General features: G+C 36.3%; 1 protein-coding gene across 1 annotated transcript in view; it reads right to left on the bottom strand.

Annotated features, from left to right (window-relative positions):
- Positions 1-16,711, bottom strand: part of XKR6 (XK related 6) — a 378,420-nt gene that overhangs the window by 275,339 nt on the left and 86,370 nt on the right.

The raw sequence follows: 16,711 nt of genomic DNA, 5'->3' as shown, positions 1-16,711 counted from the left end.
AAATTACTTGCCCAGAGTCACATATGGAGAGTCTGAGGCCAAATTTGAACTCAGACCTTCCTGACTCCAAACCTGGCATTCTATCCTCTATATCATGAAGCTGCTATAGTTATTAGGTATGTAGGTATTGGGGCTCTATATAGACTATAAGACTCTGACCTCATTTGTTGCATGTTTTCCCACATATTTTTATCACTCTCTCCTCTGCAATTTTCTTTAGCCATCAAATATTAATACATTAATTTATCTGGGGGAGGGGCGAGTTCTTTATAAACTAACTCTATTCATCTGCTACAAGAGATGTTGGAATATACATACACACACAGAGCAATAATCTTCACAATGGCCTATTTTGCAACCACTTTCATGAGTATTACAATACATGACCAAATTTCCCACGAAATGTTTGTTTCCTTTGGATGAAAGGTAAAACCAGCTGTAGATTCCTTTATTCACTTCTCCAAGGAGAACCTGTGAACCATCCATCCTTCCATCTAACTACAACACCCCTTTGGCTTCTTGTTTTAATTATATAAGAATGTGGATTGCTATAATTCAGCTACTCCAGGATTATGTCTGCACAATTTGTTAAGTGGATTTCATATTAACACTACCAATGGTTGTTTTCAGATGTTCCAAAAATCAATTCTTGGCACCCTCTGCCTATCATTACTACATAAGCAAAAGAAAGCCATGTAAAGGCCTGAAGAACGTTGTGCATTTTTCTTTGATTCACTGGTTCCCACTGGCAAAGAACTGGCCAACCTACTGGTAATGAGCTTCTCTACATTTGGTTAGGCCAGCCCTCAGAAAGGAGATAGCCTGTTGCTAGGACAATGATCTGAAGCCTTTCTAGTGTGGTAGAACTTACTCTTCTGGCACAGCCTTCAAGAATCCCAAGCCATGAAGCATAATTAGGACTCAGATGCCAAAACAACATTCCTGAGGCACAAGTCTGACATTACCACCACCCGTTAAAATGCTTTCAGTGGCTTCCCTTGCCTCTAGAATAGGATAACCTGTCAATTGAACCTTCACAATGTGGCTACAATCTATTTTTTATAGCTTTATTTCACACATATTCCCTTTCACACACTGTACTCTCAAGTCAAACCAAACTATTTCAATTGCCTAAACGTAACATTTCATCTCTCGATCACATGAATTTGTACAAAACACACACACACACACACACACACACACACACACACACACACACTGTCCCCTAATTTTAATTTTACTCTCTACTCTCTACTTCTCAGAATCCTTTATCTTACTTTTCTGGCTCAACTCAGGTGCCACTTTGATCAGTCTTCCCTGATGCTCTCAGTGATTTTCTCTCCCTACTCAAACTGCAAAGTATTTATTTGACTCCTGTTAATGTTGTATCCTCCTTCCCCAAACAGAATGTAAGCTCAAGGAGAGGAGAGCTCATTTTTATTTTTGTAGCTCAGTGCCTAGAAAAGTGCTTTGTACACTGTAGGTATTTGCTTAGTGTTTGTTGCATTGGTGCCTAAATTAGAGACTATCAGCAAATAGTAGACAAAAAGTAAAACAAAAATTAGTGGCAAAGTACAAGTAATTGAAAAGATAATCCATCACACTAGTTGACTATCTTTTCTAGCTAAGAGGCTAATAAGTCAGTCAATAAGCATTTAGTAAGTACCTACTATGTGCCAGGAACTGTGCTAAGTGTTGGGGTACTATGTTAATGACCAAGAAGCACTAGCAAAAGAAAAGCTAAAAGCTCTCTTCATAAGGTCTGTATTATAATCTGACTTTTTAAAGGTTTGTGTAAATGTTAATGTCTAATGTTTTACTGATTTCAGGAATGAGTATTTACCATGAGACATCAACTTTGAAGCAATGATTCATATTTGCAGATATAGAAGGTGTACTTAATAAAAATAAGTATTTATTTCCTCACCTCCTTGATCGCATTTGGGTTCTCTTTAAAAAAAAATACTGAATTACTAAAGAAAATTTTCTTCAAAAGAATATTCTATTTTATTTAGACAAAACATTTGCTAGATATGAACAGCTAAAATGTATATTTTATGCAGCTCCAATTAATTCAATTTATAGAAACATTAGATAATTATAGTTCAAAATAATTAAATTCCTGCTGGAGAAAATACAAAGGGCCTGTTTATATATTTTATAAACAAACAAAAAAATACAAATCATGAGCTTTTATGTAAATTTGTATATCAACATTTTTTTCCAAAGAAAAAAAATCAACATAAAGCCATAATTCTTGAAATTATTCTTGATCACTTTTTATTAAAACAAGCCACACAATATAATTTACATACTAAAATAACTCACACTGAATGAAGATTTCTAATATTTTTGTATATTACATTTTTTCTAAATTATATTATTTTAAATGTACTGAAGGAACTTGTCTCATAGAAGTATCCTCTCATTTCTTTTATAAGTTCACATCTTTGTAAACATACAAAAGAATATACAAAATTAGTGATACATATGTATATAATCAGTGTTCAATCTTTACAAGTGGTTCATCCAAATTCTGGAAAAAATGTTTTACAACACAAACTCTAAATACCAAAATTGCTACTATTTCAAATTTTTATTGACAACTAGAGAAAACATCCAAAACCATCACCTTCCTGTCCCAGGAATTATCATATTTGCCGAACTCTAGCCCATCAGGCAATGTATTTCATTTCTACTATTAAACGGTAATGGGGTGGGAGGGGTGAAGTTCTGTTTGAGAAATAGGGATAAAATAGAAAATCACCCCTTTAAAGAGAAGCATCCTTTTTATTTTTTTGGATAGTTTTAAAGACAGTACTGTGATTTCTCAAAATGGCCCGTTACCCTCAATCCTGACATCTATTCCAAGTTCATTCATAAATACAGGAAAGGAGGCTGAATATATCAAAGGACTAAAATATATAAAGAGATGTAATGAGCAGCAAATCAGAAAGAAGATAACTATAGGGCAACTGACAATCCACTATAACTCTTAAGATTTGGCAATGTTGGTGGAAGGGAGATCAATGAATGGGGGGGTTAGGGGTGGTGAGGGTGTTAGGGTCATATAATAGAAAGAATGCTAGTGAGTCAAGTGTCCCTGCTTAAAATCCTGCTTCTGGCATGACCACGGGAGCAGGATATTTCATATTGCTAAGCCTCAGCTTCCTCACCAGCAAGATGAAGATAATACAGGTATGTACTTATCTCACATTACCATTTTGAAGATCAAATCAGAATATCAAGAACTTTGTGCATACTTTAAAGTCTATATAAATATGTCAGGTAGTATCATCATCATCCAAGAGTAGGGTAAAAATTCAACAGTGACATGAGACTGGGGACAGAGGATGAGATTATTCTATTCCCCAATTGTTTACAGGCAGATAATCGAGATTTTAAAGTAAAGAGAAGATTTTTGCGAAGTATTGTGGATATAATTAAGAACCCAGGGAGATCAGCTGAAGAAGTCAGGGATTTACAGATTTTTATAGGTCTCTGCCCTAGATTTTCCACCTTCATCTAGAATAGAAATGTTGAGACCTAGGACAAATGCTCTATAACAGTCCCTCATTTTGGGAAATGCTGTAAATAGGGAAATAAGTAAAAACACTACAGCCTCAAGACATTTTTTAAGAGCATCTTCAAAATGTTAAAAAAAAATAATTTTCAGAGTTAGAGACATCTCGGATTATTCAAACAACTTTTCCTTCACATCCCCTCCCCCACCCCCAATTAGTGCAGGAAGTACAGAGGCGACTCCATGATATCTCTTTTAAAAAAAACTGTTTTGGGGACTAGGATTGGATTGTTCTTGCATTATAGAGTTTTATGAAATCAGTTGAATCAAGAAAAAAAAAAGGAAGTGTATCTATACTCTGAAGACAGTGAGCGGTTTCAAACTGAAATTTCATGTTCAAGTTGATGACAGTAATCTATTCACACACTAACCAACCTTCACCAAAGTTTCGTTATTCTTCTAAACAAAGGGTTACCTATTATCTCTTAGGGTGCTTCAAACGACCTAGGGTGTTATTTTGAGGATCCTTCAAAAATTCTGATTTTGTTATTCTGCTGATATTCTTCTCTCTAGCAAGTCCAATAATTCAAGGTGTGATTCCTTCAGGTGTCTTGATTTTTCAGCAATGGTCTTCTAGCTTCAGCTGTACTTTTAAAAGAAGTCCTAATGAATAGCACAAAAGGATGAATAGGATTCCAACATGGGGACTATTACATCCCCTCAAGATGCAACATTTACATTTGAAAAGAAGTTATCTTCCGGTAGTTAACGCAGTAAGCCAAACAGAACTATTCTATGTCAACAACATGTAGAAAATAATTTTTTTCCAAACTTAAAAAATATCTTAATGACACACCAGAAAACAGCTTCAGGAATCTGAAAGAGGACAAAGGAAGTGATGATGATGATTTATAACAGATGTATTAATTGAATAGTTGTTTGTAAAATGCATGTATCTATGTATCAGAATCCGATTTTCTAGATTACTAATATAAATTGGGCCACATTCCCAAAATATCTGAGGTTGATAAAATTCAAATCACACTCGGAAATGCTTTGAGATATATTTAAATGAGAAAACACTTGCATTGAAAAAATGTTTATGAACGCCCAAATTAACTTACAAAATAAAATACCCAAACTGAGGAAATGACAATGAGAAGGCAGTGCTTCATGCTGTAAATAATTGAGTTAATCCATATTTCTGTCAGTATGGTACAGTTAGCACAAGTTTAAGATATTCCCAATTGAGAGAGTGAGAGAGAAAGACAGAGAGAGACAGAGAATTTTTAACAGAATGTACAGAAGAAATATCCTTTGTCAAAAAACATTTGATCTGGAAAATTCTTTTTTTTTTGGGGGGGATGCCTGTATGTGTGTGTACACGTGTGTGTATGTAATTACAGAAATGCAATAAACTTCAAAGGCAATCTAATCCAAGCTACACCTTTCTCATAATCCTCTCTACAACATCATTGCCAAAGAATTACCCAGCCTCCAACTGAAAACCTCCAGAGAGGGGGAACCCTCTAGTTGGCAAGAAGGCCAACTCCACTTTCAGACAGATTTATTTTTTAGAAAATTCTCCTTACAACCAACTGATACATCCTTTTCTGCCACTTTCACCTATTAATCCTGGTTCTGCCCTCTGGAGCAAAGCAGAACAAGTTTAATCATCCATATGACAATATCAAATAGTTTTGAAAGCAGTTACGTCATTCCTAAGTCTCTTTAAGAATTAACATGCTGTTCTTTCTCCTTGGCCAAACTTCCATTTCTGACCGCCTGGTGAAGCCTATGGACCCCTTCTCAGAATACTGTTTTTAAATGCATAAAATTAAATACACAGAATCACAAAAGAAACCAATTGTATTGAAATACAGTTCTCAAAATTTAAAAAAAAAAAGCCTTCACAGATCTCCCTGAATTCCATCCATGGACACCTGGGGGGAAGGGGGCCATCCACAGGCCCCAGGTTAAGAACTCTGGTTAGATGCACTTTTTTTCAATGTCGTTAGTTTTTCAATGTCCTTCATAAAAGATATTTTACCTTTTTGGGGATAGCTAGGTAATACAGCGAATAGAGTCTAGAAGACTCGAGTTTAGATCAGTCTCAGACACTTCCTAGCTGTATGATCCTGGGCAAAGACACTTAACCTCTCTGTGACCCATATGTACTGTGTAAGCAGTATATAAATGTTAGCTGTTGTTGTTATTGTTGTTATTATTACCTAGAATTGAGTACAGTGTGGTGTGAGGAAGACAGAGGACAACAGGACTATTTCCTGTCTTGGCCTGTCCACTGGACTCTCTTAACACAGCCTAAAAGCATACTGTCTTTTTTGGTGGCCACGTCACAATGACTATTCATTTTGAGCTCGTCCACTTAAAATCAGAACAGTTCAGCCCCAACTTTGCTACTTGAGCTGTGCCCTTCTATTTGCTTATCTTTTCTATGCCTCAGTTTATCTTTTGAGAGAGAGAGAGAGAGAGACAGAAAGAGAGAGAGAATGATATATGCCCTACCTACCTCAGAGTTGTGATGAGGATCAAATGAGAAAATGAATATCAAGAACTATACCGATGTCTTTGTGTTACTGTGTAATAACCTCTTCCATACATTTTTAGTCCTATAATATCAACTCAGTTTCAGATTTTGGGGTATAGTCATAGAGGTAAAGGCAGTAAAGAATGGGACGAAAAAGTCAATCACTATCCAGCAACACTTACCAAACTGCTACAAGGAAGGGACGCCAAAGCAAAGGAAGCAACAAAATGAAAGGTTTTTTTAACCTAATATATTTCTCAAGCATACACAAATGTATAAAGAAATTGTCACTTAAAAATGCGTCCAGTCCTAACAATCAGTCCAATAATCCAACATCAGAAAAGATCCAGGCTGGATAGGAGTTTAAGACTAAGGTAGAAAATTCTATAATCTCCAAATTAAGTTGTACAGAACACATTTATTTTCCAACTTGCAAAATCTATATTAGGTACTCTACTTTGAGAGAGACTGCTCCTCAGTTTTCCACACTTGTTTGATTTTTACTGAACCACTATTTGAATGGGTACATAATGTACATGCCCCAAATGCCCATTTCCTCAGTCTATAAGAAATATAAGATGGGAGGGTAGAATCTCGTGTCTATCAAAGTTAGATTTATAAAGAATGACTTAAGAAAATCAATTTAATATTTTAATTAACTGAGAGTCACCATACATGAAGCCCCGAACTGACGGATCAGTCTTGCTCCAAAGGCTCACTTCTGAGTCAATCTTTTGAAACTCTGAATTCTTTTTCTCAACAGAAACAATGTGATAAATGGTGATGAGGTTTCCAAAACAATCTAGGAAATGTCTATTTAATACATAAGACAAAAGAAATACTGAACTCCCATGAAAAGCAGAAAAAACTACTGCTGAAATACTAATACTACTATTCATAAGAACTATATTTATATAGCAGTTTAAGCTTAATCAATCAATAAACTCTTACTATGTACCTACTATGTGTCAGGTATGGTATTAAGCACTGGGGATAACAAAAAGAGGCAAAAGATAATCCTTGCCCTCAAGAAGCAAAAAATTAAGGGAGAAGACAACATAATATTTTATAATTCATGATGTATACATTAATATAAAATATACTTATTGTTGTTACTGAGTCATTTCAGTCATGTCCAACTCTTCACGATCCCATCTGGGGTTTTCTTGGCAAAGACTCCTGGAGTGGTTTGCCATTTCCTTCTCTAGCTTATTTTACAGATGAGGAAACTGAGGCAAACAGGGTTTAAGCTATTTGCCCAGAGTCACACAACTACTAAGTGAGGCCACTCCCCACAGTTAATGTTCCAAACCTTTTCTGAAAACATTTCTACCTCTCACTAGTAGACTGCCATCACACTTTACCAACAAATTAGAGGTCATTTGCCCTAAGCAACTCCTCTTCAATTCTCAAATCCCTTTAATATCACCCCACATTCTGTGCCCCTGTGCCAAGAAAGAGATTAAGTTCTTTTCCTTGGCAAGGTGAACCCTTCTATTATTTGTGTTCTTGATCCCCTCCCAGAACTTCCCCTTAAATCAGGGTTTTTAATCTGGAGTCAATGACCTTAAAAAAAATTTGTAACTGTATTTCAATATAATTGGTTTCCACTGTAATTCTATATATTTTATGGCATGCATTTCACAACATGATTTTGAGGAATCATTCAGGAGGCTTCCTTGAGACTGCAAAGCAGTTCAGGACACAACAAAGGGGAAGAACTCTTGCCTTCAATCCTCTCCTCATCTTTCCACTTTCTCCACTGACTCCTTCCCTGCTTTCTACACGCATGCCCAGATCTGTCCCAGCTTTGGCAAATGAAGCATCCCTATCCCTCCACCTCCCATAAAACATTACCAAACCCCTTCCCTTCACTGGACCCTACCATCCTCTCTTCTCTCTTATAGTCAAAGTCATTTACTCAAACTTTTGCTTTGATGTCTCTTTTCCCAGTCACTTCTAAAACCTTTGCAATATGGCTTCTATCTCTGTCCACACAATAGCAATTGCTCATTACAAAGTTGCCAAAAATCTCTTAATGGCTAAATCCAAAGGCTTTTCCTCAACATTCACTGTTCTCGACCTTTCTGCAGCTTAGATACTTATAAACCACACCTCTTCTAGCTCTGCTTCACTGTCTCCTCTACCACTTTCGAGTTTCCCTTTGCTATATCATCATCCAAATCCTGGCCCTTATGCATGCAAGTGTACCCAGGGATCCATCCTAGGCCCTCCTCTGTCCACACTCTCCTGGGGATCTCACTAGAAATCTATACGTCTGGTCCTTAGCTTTAGTCCCAAATTGTAAAGCGCCTGGGCTACGTCATCTACTTGGATATCTTATAGCTATCTGCAACTCAACATGGCCAAAACAGACCTCATTTTCCCCCCTTAAATCTACCTTAATTCCCTATTTCTGTTAAGAATGCCATCATCATTTCAAGTCACCTAGGTCTGCAATTTTGTAGTCAGTCTCCGCTTGACTCCTCATTATCCTTCACCCCACCCTAACACGAATCAGTTGCCAACTCCTGATGCTAATCACTAGATCTCTCCCATCTGTCTCCACTCTACTCATATGACCACTATCCTTTTTGCAGTTCAAGTCTTCAAAGTCTCTTACTGGACTATTGTGAGTACGTCTCCCAACTTGTCTCTCCCTCTCTATTGCATCTTCCACACTGCTATCTCCCTAAAGCAGCAATCTAACCAGTAACTTTTATGTGGTACTTTCTACATGCCAGGCACTGTGCTAAGCACTCTTTATTTATCTCATTTGATCCTCATAACAATCCGAGAGGAGGTGCTATTATCCCTCTACGTCTGAAGGAAATGAAGTGAACAGAGGGTAGTGTAAGGTCACACAACTAATAAGTGTTTAAAGCCATATTTGAACCCAGGTCTTCTGACTTCAGACCCTGTGTTCTATCCAGTGTGCTGACCAGCTACCTACTGCCTATATTACAAATTTCAGAGGCTCTCTATTACCTTAAGGTTACAATATATTTTACAAAGTAGCACTAGTCTATCTTTTCAGAAATTTCATATAATTCCCTCTAACACACATTCTATATTCCAGCTAAAACTGGCCTATTCCTTGCATACAACATTCCTGGAATGCCTTTTTTCCGGTGAGGCAATTGAGGTTAAGCGACTTGCCCAGGGTCACACAGCAAATAAGTGTCAAGTGTTTGAGGTCACATTTGAACTCAGGTCCTCCTGACTCCAAGGCTGAAGCTCTATCCACTGAGCCACCTAGCTGCCCCTGCAATGCCTTACCTCCTCACTTCTATCTCTTGGAATCCCTGGCTCCCTTTAAAGTTAAGCCAGGGGCCAGGGCCCAATGGCAGGCATTTCCTGGTTTCACCCTAAAAAACTGTTTTGTCAGGACTGTGTAGCTATATGAAGGATGGATTGTAGTGAGGAAAAGCTGAAGACAGGGAAAAAAAGTTAGCGGGGGCTACTCCAATTATCCAGATAAGAGATGTCACTAAGATATGACAATATTAGTAACTGAGGAGAAGTTGGATTCAAGAAATATTGTGGAGGTGGAATGGACAGGACTCAGCAATTGATAAGATGTCAAAAGTGAGAAAGAGAGTGAAAAGTCAAAGAATTCCTGCAGGTTTTGAGCCTGGGAGGCATGGATGGCAGTGCTATCAACAGAAACAGAGAAGTTGGGAGAAGAAGCAGGTTCAGGGAGAATGGATGATTAGGTAACTTTTGGACATGTTAAGTTTGAAGTGTCAATGTATCTACCTCGTAAGGAAAAAAGTGCTTGCCTGGGCAAAGTTTGTTCCAGTCCCACAGTTAAACCCCCACATGCCTCAAAATCTAAGGTTCTTTTTAGCTCTAATACATTATTGATTGATATTGATAGGTAAAACTTACATAGCACTTACTAGACGCCAGGCAGTGTGCTAAGTGCTTTACAATTATTATCTCATTTGATCCTCACAACAACTCTGGGAGGTGGGGGTTATTACTGTCCCCATTTTTCAGATGAGGAAACTGGCAAACAGAAGTGACTCGCCCAAGGTCATATAAATTAGCGTCTGAGGCCGAATTTAAACTCAAGTCCATAACACTTCTATCTACTGCACAATATCTAGACAATATCAGATAATATCTAGAGTAAAATCTTCCATTCCCAGCACCTCATTTTATTAAAATTTCTGAAAACTTAGAACATATCCAGAGGAAGGAGACCAGGATGGTGAGGGCACATAATTACAAGGCCACATGAAATCCAATCCAAAGAACTGACAATGTTCAGCCTGAAGGAAAGAAGGCATGGGGTTACTTGGCATCCACCTTAAAACAGTCAAGAATTTTTCTGAGAAAGGCAACTCAAACAGGCTTTGGCCCCAGAAGGGAGTTCAAGACAGACTTTTTCGCTCCATGTGAGGAAAAACTTTGTAACAATCAAAGCTGCTCCCAAACTAGAATGGTTTAACTTTATGAATAGGAGGCTCCCAATCACAGATGACATCTCTCCAAATAGAAGTTAAGTGACAACTTCTTCTAAGTGGGAGTTCCTACTCAAGCATAGATTGGAGTAGGTAACTTCTCAGCTCCCTTCTAATTCATGACATTCTGTGATCTAACAGAAAAAGAAAAGAACTCTGGCTGATTTAGATGACACATTTCTTCTCAGGATGCTTAAAAAGGTTAATACATTATTGCCTTAATCCTTACAATATCCCTACTGGGAAAACTAAATTTAGTAACAATACCCACACAGTGTAGTAGAAAAGATTACTGCCTGGACTTTGAGCCAGCACAGCCAGGCTCTAGGTGCAGTTTTCCCTTGAGGAAATTAACAGTTCTGCATCTTAGTTTCTTCATCTTATAAAAAGAACAGGATGACCCAGATCCAAGATTCTTAAACTTTGTGTCATGGACCCTTTTGGCCGTCAGTCTGGTAAAGCCGATGGATCCCTTCTCATAATAATATATGTATAAGATCACAAAGGAAAATAACTACATTAAAATAAAGATGCTACCCTCCCCCACCCTCCACCCCCAGTCCAAGTTTCCACACTCTCTGAAGTCTATCCACGAAGCCTCCCCCTCCCATGTAATTTTACAAGTGAGGACCAACAAGGCAAGTCAAATCAAAGCGAGCAAAGTGATGGGTTATATTTTGCTGGCCAAGCTGCAACACAAAAGTGGAACAGCATCAGTGGATAACATTTTGTATGTTCAGTAAAAAAAGAGGGGTGTCATTCTAAAACTGAAAATAGAAGTTGCCACTTAATTTCTTTTCTTTGACATTACCCTGAACTTCAGGTGAATCCAACTAAGGTAAAATCTACCTGAAACAAGTACCCAGTCACTACCCTTACTTTATAACAGACGTCAACAAGTAAAATTGTTTCTCCAAATGGAATATAAAGGATGTGTTTAGGAAGCAACTAATACATTATAGCCCTGATTCATGCTTTTAGCATTATTTTACTGCATACAGTATACATTTATATTACTCTTCAGTGGCCAAGAAACCAGTAACACTACATTACTCACACTAAGCCTGTCTTACAGCATACGTGCACCTAATAAAGGCCTTTAAATGAAGAAACAGTCCTTGAACCTAGTCCTCATCAAAGAATAAAACACACTGTCAGCATATATTTAACATTTCCAAAGATTACATATACCTACATATCCATGTAGCACCTGGACTCTAAGTATGCTCTCAACTGACAGGAAGGTTAGTCTTCTGGTTTTCTTGGCTCTAGAAATGTGTTCCCTCTCTAGGGCATCTCTTTACTTGTACTCACATCCTTTGGAAACCACAGGACTTTAAATTCATCTCTGAAAGAAACAGAGTCTTTTCTTGATTGACTTGATTCCTTCTGGGTTTTATCAGTGTGCCTTATTCTTTTAGGTCCCATCAATATCCTGGCTATTAAGATACATTATTCTATAAACCAATTTAGGAAAATAAAAACATACTGAGGGCATTTTTTGTTTCTGAAAAGAAAAAAACCATCCATAATTTCTTAAACATAATAAACACGATTCTCTAGGTAATATGGATACAGTCTTAAAATGTTTCTCCAGTCCTGGCACTGCTGACAAGAGTAAGACTAGTAATTCCACCTACAATACTGCAAAACCATTTCCTCTGAGAAAATGAGAGGTGTGATTCGGTTCCTAAATTCAAAAGGAACATGTTTTTTAAAATATGGGTTATTTGCTACATACAAACTAGAAGACGAAGCATGGAAAAGCAGGTGAGAGTTGGTTTCCAAGTCAGGGAAGCCTTGGCTCAAGTCTTGTCTCTAACACATACTGGCTTGGTGACTAGGGCGAGTCATGTAACCTCTCACTGCCCCAGGCAACTCTCCTTAGCAGGTTACAGATAAAGTGCTTAGCTAGATTGCTGAAAGGCATTTCTATACTGGGTATTCCCCAGACAGACCTCAGATCCAGGCCCAAATCTTTTAAAGCATCAAACTAAGATTCAGAGTGAACATATAGGCAGGTTTTAAAATTTTGTACTACACTAATTCCTTGCATTTTCTTTCACATCCCTCCCTTATTCAGTAAATTACTACCTTCTTATTGCATGTAGGATAAAACAGAAACTCTTCAGTTTGGCATTCAAAGCCTTCACACCTAGCTTCAGCCTACCTTTCCAGGCTCACTGTATGTTATTGCCCATCCCACAAGCTGAAATCCAGCAAACTGGCCTTCCCTCTGTCACTCAAGTTACTTTCTATCATCTCTTCGCCTTTTCATTGGCCATTCATACTTAGAAGAGCCTTCTTCCTCCAGCTCAAGGAATGTGTCTTCCTTTAAGATACAGCTTAAGTACCACCTTCTATATAAAGCCTTTCCAGACTACCCCCTAAATGCTAGTGCCCTCCCAACAAAACTACCATATATTTAATTACATTGTATTTATTTATATTTATTCTACACTTACAGATGCCTAGCTGCCTCCCATTTGAATATAAGCTCTTGATGAACAGGGGTATTTTCATTTTTTGTTGTTGAAATTCCACAACCTAGCAAAGCATATAGGGCACAAAGCTGGCATATAATCAAAATATCTGTTGACTGACTGGATTTGTTCTGGATGTTTTTCTTTTTAAAAATCTTTTCCACTGAATCAAAAAAAAAAAAAACAAAGTTATTCACAGTTCCTATAAAGAATAAATCATCTTGCTTTCTAACATACCTTCATGACCAAAAGAACTTCCAAGACACATAAACATGCCTAATAACTGGCATGCCCACCACTTACAGAATTGCCTGAATATCACTGCACTTAACCCTTGTCATGTAACTTCAGGATTACCTTGCTCCACATTCCCAAGGGCTCATTAAAAAATGGCTCACAGAGGGGCAGCTAGCTGCTGCAGTGGATAGAGCACTGGCCCTGGATTCAGGAGGACAGGAGTTCAAATCTGGCCTCAGACACATAACCCTTACTAGCTGTGTGACCCTGGGCAGGTCACTTAACCCCACTGCCTAACCAGGTAAAATAAATAAAAAATAAGAAAATTTAAAAATGGCTCACAGACAGACTTCCAGTTTACTGGCCTCCTCCAGGATTTTTTGACAGTTCCCTCAAGAGCATGAAATTCAGTCAATTCTTTATTTAGGGTCAGAATCTAATCTTTGGAGACTGCCTTCAATTTTTAATTCTCCTTTTAACTCTCAGTGTTATTCTCCTCTTGGTCATCTCACTTTTCATTAACCAGTCCACCACTACGGAGAGGAAGTGAAAATGAAAATTCCATTTTTCTCCTTGTTCACACTGTTGTTCTGTATCATCAAGGATAATTTGAGAGTTGGATGCAATTTAATCTTAAGTGTTTTTGGATGTAGTTTGGGTAGTCTCAATATGCTAATGCAAATTCTATTCTGAGACAGTTTTCTCGCTGCAATTGTATCGTTGCTACTTTTCAGATTGTCATTTTCTGATTTCTTTATTTTCTGGTTTTTTTTCTTCACCAACTATCTTTGACTCAGGTGACCTACAATGAAAGTGTGGAGAAGAAAGAAGACTGAAAAAGCAGGAAAAATGAAAATTATAAACAGAGGTTGGGGAAAAGTAAAAGAAGGAACCACAAAGACTGGATTGGTAAGTCTCTAAAAAGCACAATATGAATTTCTACATGCATGTCAATCTATGAGATGAATTAGCAACACCACGAACTTACAAAACTGTAGTATCTTTTCCTTTGTTAGATTTTATTAAAGCTACTGCTTTACCTATATATAAACACATGAAATATACACAGAATTATTTTCAGGATTACTAAATATCATTAACATTTTCCAATACATTCAACATAAGGATCCAAGATTCTGAACATGCCATCACCAAAAAAATTTGCAAACCTAAAAAACAAAAAGGAAAAAAAATTAAACAATGTCAAAAGTAAAAAGACTTACTTAGAAAAGAGTAACATTTAACATCATTTTTATAGCAACATTTATTCCCAAGGCAAAATCTTAAAAGTCTTATAAAATAAAAATCTGCGTTACCTTGAACATGACAACTTTGCTAAAAACTAAACAATGCTTTTTGTCCTCACCACAAAGCTCTGTATTCAAATGTGACTGTTTCTGGAAAGATACTCACTGCTTATTACATAAAAATGAAATGAACATAAAATTCTACTCATACAAGCATGACCCTTTTAACCATTTGATTAATATATCGGGTCAAAAATCATTTGTGCTAGCAATTTTTGCCTAATTTATTATCTTATCCTAAGAATTTGGCTATAATCACATCATCAGCCATATCACAGCAACTAATTTTCAGTGTTTAGAATACTATATTTAGAAAACAGTTTTTGACTATTGTGTACAATTTATGCGCCCACAAATGGATGGTAGTGAAAAATCATGTAGTCAAACAGAAAAATTCTTCACCATCTGTCATGAATTATATAACTTTTTTGAGATAAAAAGAAAAATAAGATTCTTTATGGAACACATAGCACCCAAAACACCACTATTTTCAAGGCAGTTTCTACATAAGCTTTAAATAGAGGGATAGTTTTTGTGTGGCTGAAAATAAAGAGTGATTCAAATCACAGTATTTTAACAATGACATAAGGCAGTTATTTCTTATTAAAAATAAATCTGAAGACAAACATAACTTAAGGACACTAAAAATTCTTCAATTTGGGCTTATAAACCACACTGACATCTGTCCATTCAATTAGTTTATGCCAAGAAAATCATTAAAGTTAACATTTCCTGTGACACAGTTGAACTTGAATGAAAATATGTTCAATGAACTTATTCATATTGATTTTAGTCAGGAGAATAGTGTGTGTTTTAGTTAAGTTATAAATTTAGATCCCAGATATAAAAAGATCAAAAATTTTCAGTTTTATGTTTAAAGACACTCAATTTAGGTAAAAAACTCAACCTGAAAGCACAGGAGTTAATTCTTTCAACGCACATGATCAATTTCCATGGGAATTACTGAAAGCCACAAATATGATGAACAAGATTCAACTCAGAATTTAATCTTTGAGGCTTTTAAGTAAGACAGTAAGTAGTAGAAATATATATGGTGCCATAACCACGCTGTTTTGACACATGCTGTAAAATAAAATCTGAAAGATTTTATAATGTAAAGTTAAATTCTGTCACAAATACTACATTTAAAATATCTGTGTACAAGTTTGGAAAGCACCATTTGATAGTCTATTAATTGAGGAATGTGTAACACATATGAATTTCAGTATTATGAAATAATTTGGTTTCTCCAAATTTGTCCTAAAATATTATTTATCTGTGACATTTTTATTTATCACCCAGAATGGCATGGCAACTTAGTTTCTTTATATCCTCATCAAATTACCAGGTAATTTATTCCTGCTTCAATAACATGAATGCTTAATTTGGGATGAAAATAAATGAATAAGCTATCTAGATTACACAACAGCAACTAATTTTGCTTTTAGCAATAATACCACCTTTTTTCTTTTAAAGTATGAGGAACAAAAAGAATGTCATAAAACCTCACTAATTCGAGATGACAGTGTAAAATATGAATTATGAAACAGTGAAATCCCTTTACAAAATTTCTGTTTGTGAGGGCCAAGACTAACATGTAACTTTGCTATTTAAAATGTTCAACCTATAAAGATATTTCAGAAGAGACAGTCCAACAACTCACAGGCTATCTAAATTTCTCTAATAATGAGGTGTTTTCTAGAATGATTCTACTGCATTTTTTGTAGGTAGTTTTGTTACATTTAAAATACAACGTTGATAATTAAAGATACACCGGAAAGAAGGCAAGGCTATTTTAGAAATCAAGAGACCCACATTTTTCTAGTCCTCATTTTGTCCACTTAACTTTTTTTTCCATCTGTAAAATAATGTTGGACTAGATCATCCCTAAGGTTCCTCCCCATATGATTCTAAATTATAAGTAAAATGACATCAATCCAAAAAAATTATAACTAAAAACGAATATAAACATCTAAGTCCTTTAAGACAGAAAAAGTTACACACTGAAGGAATTTATTTCATGAGTTTCATATTAAAAAAAAATTACCGATTCTCCCTATTATCTGTAAATACATTTTCAGAAGAGGAAGAAATCATTCAAACTGTAAATTTCTAATTAGTGAGGTTTTACCACAAATGTTTTA

Source organism: Phascolarctos cinereus, unplaced genomic scaffold (genome assembly GCF_003287225.1).
Source record: "Phascolarctos cinereus isolate Bilbo 61053 unplaced genomic scaffold, phaCin_HiC Scaffold_2;HRSCAF=192, whole genome shotgun sequence".
Lineage (NCBI taxonomy): Eukaryota > Metazoa > Chordata > Mammalia > Diprotodontia > Phascolarctidae > Phascolarctos > Phascolarctos cinereus.
Note: the sequence above shows the minus strand (reverse complement) of the source record. Positions and strands in the feature narration are given on the sequence as shown.